The sequence below is a fragment of the Priapulus caudatus genome, unplaced genomic scaffold (assembly GCF_000485595.1).
Source record: "Priapulus caudatus unplaced genomic scaffold, Priapulus_caudatus-5.0.1 Scaffold3775, whole genome shotgun sequence".
Lineage (NCBI taxonomy): Eukaryota > Metazoa > Priapulida > Priapulimorpha > Priapulimorphida > Priapulidae > Priapulus > Priapulus caudatus.
In genome coordinates, this window is record NW_014580836.1 from 1 (window position 1) to 7885 (window position 7885).

A 7885-nucleotide genomic window follows, 5' to 3' on the forward strand; every position below is an offset into this window, starting at 1 on the left:
TATACTAATTGTTGCGGGAGGGATTAGGCCATTCTTAAAAAATTATATGTTTGCTCTCCTCCGACCGACTCAAGAAAATAGCCGCGACCCAAGTCTTTTTTTACATTTTGGGTTCCATATTTTTTATTTTTTTTAAACATTTTTTATAGTTTAAGACTCGAAACACAAGCATGTGTGGCAAACCATGAAGGAACAGACTTAAAATAACCTATTATGCTGCGCACAAAAAAATGACCTAACCTACCTACCCACTAAAACAAATCATGGTCGGGGACAGCAAACAATTTTTTTAAAGGATGCTTACACAACAGATGTAGCGGTCGCCAGGTTAAACTGGTATTGTGGTTTTATCTTATAAAACTACTCATTCCAAATTTGCTTTGGCCCGACATACAACTATAACTTGCACCTTTGGACCTTTACATCATCAAATAACAGTGCAGATACCCTAGCACCACATGGTCAAGCAAACAAACAGATTCTTCCAAGACAAACAGTAAACTTAAATGCGCTTGTCCCAGAGCATTAATTCCAACAGATATACACCATGCATAGCTTCCATGTCTACAAGCACTTCTGATGATAACGCCCTCTATAGTTATTTCTGTGAGAAAATGTAAAAAAAGACTTGGGTCGCGGCTATTTTCTTGAGTCGGTCGGAGGAGAGCAAACATATAATTTTTTAAGAATGGCCTAATCCCTCCCGCAACAATTAGTATAGGTCATACTGTGGAGATTTCGGGGGTGTGTAACTTACAGGAGCAGTAGACTAGATCAGGATGGATAGACTGAACTCGCGGTATATAGATGGAGTATAGACATATTTACTAAAGAGAGGATAAGATATAGACCGCACATAAATATATGTCAACACGCACGTCCATGGGCGCAGCCATCTTGGATCAGGCTATAACTGCTGCTGCTGCTGCCTGTCGGGGAAAACAAGGAGTGTTTACGCGAAAAGCGATAACGCGATAAATAGAATATAATAATCAACGCGGTTATGTATTATTAGTCAGCATAATATATGAGGGGATTTGAATAGAAGGAATAGTCTAAGTTGTCGAAGAGAGGAATATTTACTCAGGAACGGGTTGCATAAGAGGATGCAACAATCCGTACCAGACACGGGTTGCGTCCTCGGGTGAAACGATTGCACCACAGTGATTGCCCCAGCGAACGAAATCTGCGGGCCGGCTAAGTATATTATAAGGCGCGCCGCATCGCAGAGCGAGAGAGTGTTACTTTTCAGGTCTAGGTAGGAAGAAGAAGAAGAAGCAGCCGAGGACGAAGAGAAAGAGGAAGAAGCATTATTTTCAGGTCTAGGAAGAAGAAGAGAAAGAAGGAGGAGAAGAAGACGAAGGAGAGGAAGAAAAAGAAGAGAGGGAGCGAGAAAGCGCCAGAGAGATAGGGAAGCACAGGTTTTCAGGTAGGTGAAAACCGGAGACGAACAGGAAAGGGGAACAAAACGAGGACGGAGAAGAACGGGATTCCGGTTAGGTAGAGCCAGGCGTGGAGGATAAAGAGACACCTTGGAGACTGCCTAGGTCTACGCGAGGAGAGGACGAATGTGATAGAGGAAGACGAAACCGGCGACGTGTTACTTCGTCAATATTAATCTAGTGGTGATAGGATCTGCGGCACATACGAGCGCAGAGGAATTATTTGTGAACTAGTAACAAGCAATAAAGCTATAACCGCACCGTTAACCGAATCTCACTGTGTTCTGTTCGATTGGTGCTACCCGTTATCTGCTACGCGACATCACCGTCCTGCCTGTTATATCGGCGGGAGCGAACACTGAATCCCACAACTGGGACACGCGTTACGAAACAACGTCTGTCGAACCGTAGTCGGCCACCCCTAGGGCCACTACAATGCTGCCATTAATACACAAGTTTGTGCTAGTAGTAGTAGTAATACAACAAACCTGTGCATTTCCTGTTTGTGTTCCATAGAAAATCTTGAGCACTGGCTTGCTCTCATTTTCCCTCAATTTCAGTGGAAATTCTCCATTCTAAAAATTCAGCATTAGACAATTAGATTTCGAGAAAAGAATTGAGTAACACAGTGAAATCTCACATTCATAATCAGTCATATGACATGTTGCATATTATATGAATACTAATGTAGCTACAATTTATTTGATCAAAAAAGAAAAAAAAAGAATCATGTGAAATGTGTGTCAGACTGTTTTGTTTACGTGACGGTACGTAACGTATTAACGTAGGCTAGCTCTAGTACTATAGCCCGCGTACTGTTGCCGTAGGCTGCAGGCCTGCGGCAACTGTACCGTGTACGCGGGCTATAGTACTACTACTACTAGCTCTAGTACTATAGCCCGCGTACATTGACTGCCGCAGGGCTATAGCACATTGTCGGCTGGAAATACCAACTACGACCTGTTACCACCTGTCCCCATGAAAAATGGATCGCAAAACGCAAAGTTATCGGGCTTTTTACGACCTCAGCAATAGCTAGTAGTTGAGATGATACTACTTACTACTTTGGACGCATCACTAAATGGGAGTAAAAAAAAAAGGGGGGTTGGCATTTGTGCATGACCCATCTCTGTTATAGTCTCCAGAGACTTATTGAAGATTATCCACTTATCGAGGATCATGTACGCCGAACACTGCTCGTTATGTTGGTCTACACTTAATTCTATATAACAGACAACTGGAACTATGAGGGACAGACCACGGACAATTGAAACATCGGCAACGAATTCATGTGCGGAAATGTCTGGTGATCTCAGAAACAAATAATATTTAGAAAATTCATAGAGAGGGTGGCCAAGAATACAAGATACAACGGTGGGCTATTACAATAAAGCTGTTCTAGTCTTATACTTAATTATATTTACCTTCGAAGTATTTCACACGAGAATTTCAACACGCGAAAAATCGGGCGGAACACTCGCTCAACTAATAATAATTCTTACTTTCTCAGCACCAGTTCGGAGATTTCAGTCTCTTCACGAGATTTCACCGCGAATGCGGAACGCTCGTCAACTCAACAGCCACAGAACTCAACGCATACAACAGACTGGACGCCCAACGCCAACATAGAGTTAATGCAATTGAATGTGTGGCGGCCGACCCAGGAATGTAGCGACGGCTAAAAATCTGCTGTGGTTTTTACAGACCCGTGGATGTGTAACGTTGCACATTAAAAAGCGTCTCTATCGTCTAATTAATGATATTTGTGGAACTAGGAGTTTAATTATATCATTCGCTGAATCTGAAGAAGGTCAAATGTTAGTCCTTGCAAAGTCGATTCATTGCTACTATTAACGGCTAATACATTTATTTCATTACATGGCCAGGAAGCGATCATGCCACACCAGTATCACACTGACTCATACACCCACGACTAATGCTTTTACATAAAAATAAAACATGTTCCCTGCAAAAAATATGGGCGTCTCCGAAAACATTTGGCCTGCAGAGAACTTTAAAATTATTCACCTGACAGTCCCCCCAGTGTGTTATTTAAAAAGAATATATGGCCACAATGCGCGTGGAAATCTGCGGTACTCTTTTAAATACAAAAATGTCTAACCACACCAGAATACGGCTAGAAACTGTAACATATGGACACAAAATAGGTTTTAGAACATAGCCTGCAGAAGTGTGTGAATAGTCTGCGCGAGAGAAATGCCAGGACAAGGATGTTTTAACGAGTTTGAAAATGTTTATGGGCAAAAACATGAGGATGTTGTACAGTGCAAAATGTGCAATGCTGCCAATGATTCTTGTAATCTTGTAATCTGGGCAAGTATGTTTTCTAGTAACCTGATACATATTATTTTAGTAATCGCTGACAAACGTGTTTTTAGTAACCGCTGAACACACATGTTTTTAGTAAACGCACAAACGATCTGTAAACTGATGGCCTATAAATTGTAAATGACACTGTGTTGTGGAATGATACAAGTGTTGTAAATGACACATTGTTAAATGCACCGGGACATAGACACACCATTTTTAGTAAACCTGACACACATGTTTTTTAGTTAACCAGCACATCTGTAACTATGGCTATAATTGTGTAAAGTATCTATGTAAAATTGTAAAAATTTAAAATTGATAAGTAATGACTATAAATCGTATTGAGCATCTACTGGCATCAAAAAATTGAGGCATTGTAAAAAAATTAAAAGCTGTAAACATGCTATAATAATTGGTATAGGCATCTATATAAGATCGGTAATCGTACTATCCTAAAATTGTAAGCTATGCTACAACAAATTGTAATTGTAAACCTTATCAAATAACTAAACATTTATTCATACGTACTCGAACTGTGCCTTATAGTATGGCATGTTAAAATGTTATGTACTGTTTTATTTATTGGCCAAACCTTTGTATTGGTCGGTCTTAAAAGCTCTTCAGGCTTATCGTTCTCCGTTGAGTAAACAGTACCGACTATAAATAAAGATTACTTAAAATGGCACCAATCAACAAGCAGCATAGACCAGATCCAACAAATGCGTAGATGTGCACCGGTTATACTGTGCTATACAAGTGTCTGTAGTTTCACATTGATTCCTCAGTTCTGTGACCGATTGGTAGATTTTGTTTTTTCTATCAAACAATAATAAGTAATAATAAACGATATAATTTCCATATTTTTTACTCAAATACCATTAATCAACATTTATTTGCGCTAAGAAAGCTTAATCACAAGTGCTGGAGCTTTCAGCAATTTACGGATTCTGGCTTGTTTCTAGGTTCAGAGTGCAGGAGGGTTATGATTCTATCAGAGATGGCAACTGCATCCTTTCTTAGCCTCTTAGAATTTTTTTGACTGTGCCCTTCGGTGTTTTTAATAAAGGTGGAAGGGATCTGGGTAAAGGAATTATGAAAATAAGGGTAAAAATAGGAGCACGGTCAAGTCTTAAAAAGGTTTTCATTAGGCAAAATAATTCAGGTCATGTGTTTGGTGTTAGTTTTTGATATTGTCAGTAAGCAATATATGATATAACTAATATGTAGGCCCGCGAGAATATTTCCTGCAACCGTAATATTACTATGTTTAGTATATTTCATGCACAATCAGGCGCTGTTCAGTGTATAACGCACCCAGTGAGTCACATGACGGAGAAGCAAGAAAAGGCAATGTATTTTTACTAATATTCCTAGCAGCCAGTGATTTTAACGGCCTTGTCAGCTGACACATAAATTGGAGATGTTCAAAAGTAGTTCTCATCAAATAGCAGATATTTGCATTGGCTGTGTCTTATTAACACCGTCAATGTCGGCTCTTCTTATGTTTGCAGATGCCCACTTCCGACAGTCCTAAGTACATAATCAATCTACGAATATATGTGTCATGTGATTGGTGGTACTTATTTACAAATTGCATATCGTTTTAACTGGTATTCTTTCACAGGAACAATATGGCAAGCAGAAATTACACAGATCACCGAACCGAAGTAGTGTTTTTCCCTAACTTTTAACTGTTAGCATTCAACAAAAGATTGTATATTGTAATTAATTTTAACTTGATATTAAGACTTAATTAATTAAACTAATCATTAAGTACAGTCTCTGTTCGTGTGCACAGCCGCCCCCAGACCCGCGCCGCAGTCAGTGAGATCACTGGCATGCTGCTCATTCCGTCCTAACGACTTTATTATTTGGCAAAACGTATATAACATGAACACGTGATAAATCTAGTACTATCAATCTCTGTGGGAAACTTGAAAAACGCTATAATCTGGAATATATCTAGAATATATTAATGCAAATGAGTTCCCCAGTACCGGCTTGAATATAGACACTCCATACTCTCATGTTGAATAATTGAAATTTATTGAATTTGACAGCACGATAGGCAATATATAGCAAAATAATATGCGTGCGGAAGTGAATACAGATATTAAATTTTTAAAAATTCTAAGATACCTATACGACCACACTTTAGCTATAAGTCTCTGTGAATATTGAGTTTTATTGACGCCGGCCACGATTAGTCCAATTAATTAAGACAAATATATGCGTACCGTAATCTCGCCGGTACGGCTGAATAATACACCCGATGCCATTTCGAGTAGTGAACCCGCTAACACTTCGCGAACAGGGGCAGCAACATCGAAAACCTTAGCCAAGCAGGGTATACGAAGTGTCCAGTCTGTGGTATCCGTTTAGTCTGTGTAACAGCCTTTTGCATGTGCAGCCAGTTGTACACATTTCAACCAACAGCGCCATCTCTCGGGTAACATATATTTCAATATCCCTCATCATCGTCAATCGATACGATTGTCTATTGTCCTAAAATCATAGTATATTCCATATATCCATCTTCCATATACTCAATAGCATATCTTTTGCTATAAATATGGAAATTTTCACTGTATTGTTGGACTGTGAAGAATTACTATTGCGAGATTACGAGATTGGCTTTCATGATCGATGATTTACAATGGGAAGCTTCTATTGGGTTTGTAACGAAGCGGTACGTGATGCTACCCGTTTCAAAGTGGATTTGTTGTAGAGATGAAGAAGTCCAAGCAGTTGTGTTTAGCAAATAGTATTTGTCTTCTCACGTCGGCAACGGCTCGTGCGCGTCGCACGGAAGAGGCGGCGCTCCGCGCTGACGCAACAGCGTACTCGTCCCGTCCTCCTCCTTTCAACAAGAACTTCCATTTAATACGTTCTAAGCTAACACATCAGGAAAGTTCGCCGCCTCGCGCGGAACAACCCACCCCGCTGCAACCATGCACAACAATCTGACTCTCACCGTGTTCTCGTCTCCTCATGCCATACTACATCAAGACGCGCGTGCCGCCGACTACTAACAGCCACTTATGCAACACCGTCGGACATTTCTAATCACCCTAACTACTACTTCTAACATTTGCAATACCACATCTTTACATTACCGTTCCTTTCCTCCAAGACGATGGCTCCTATACAGCCATCGACTTTAGCGTCCTCAGCTAATCTAAAACTCGAGCAGAGGCACTCACATGGAGAGTGCCTAGCTCCGCGTGGCGAGCATTGTAACATGTACTGCTGCTTCGCCTGGTGCGGCGTGCTGACTGCCATCCCCCTGCTGCTGATCCGCCGCTCACTGCGCTGCTGCTGACTCGCGCACTCGCTGCGGCGTTCCGTGTACATGACCTTTTAGAGCAAACACCGATTACTATTTTCTCATTCCTATGGTAAGATCTCAAAAAAAGTTTGGCGTAACACTTCTGGTCGCTAGTCTTTTTCTGTACAGGCTAAATTATGCGATTTCCGGTTTAGCGCGCAAGAATGAAAAAATGACAATATTGAAAGTTTCAGAGCATAACATATTTTTAGCCACTAACTAACTTTCAATTGCACCTGACAACATGAATGAGTATTACTCATCAATTTTCAAGCATGAATATTGTTGCCAGAAACTTTGTTTCATAGGTACGAAAATGGCTACATTTGCTCACTTTAGCCAAAACACTAGCCGCAAAAATCGCGTTTCAACTTGACAGTAGCTCTAATTAGATTGCTTCTCACCGTCACCGCCAATATTGTAGCTGTAGAGCTACACAAAACATTTGCCAAAAGTTCCTTATTAAGTTGCTCTAATGATCCCCGCAACCTCCCCTGGACTAATGATGCTTCCCGGCTCTATATGATGCCAGGGGGGCTATGTAACTCCAGGTTGCAACCCTACGCTCAAACTCGCGCCGTTTTGCGAATCTTCGTCAAATGAAATGATAACTCCGTAGTAAGTTGACATAGGAATTGATTTTGTGGGCAACATATAGGTTCTTTAACAACACAAAGGATTTGATTGACACCATTAATTATACATTTTCGGAGTTCATCTCCAAGAGTAGAAGAAGTACTAAGATGTCCTGCCACAGCGATAATTAAGACAACGAAATCTGTCC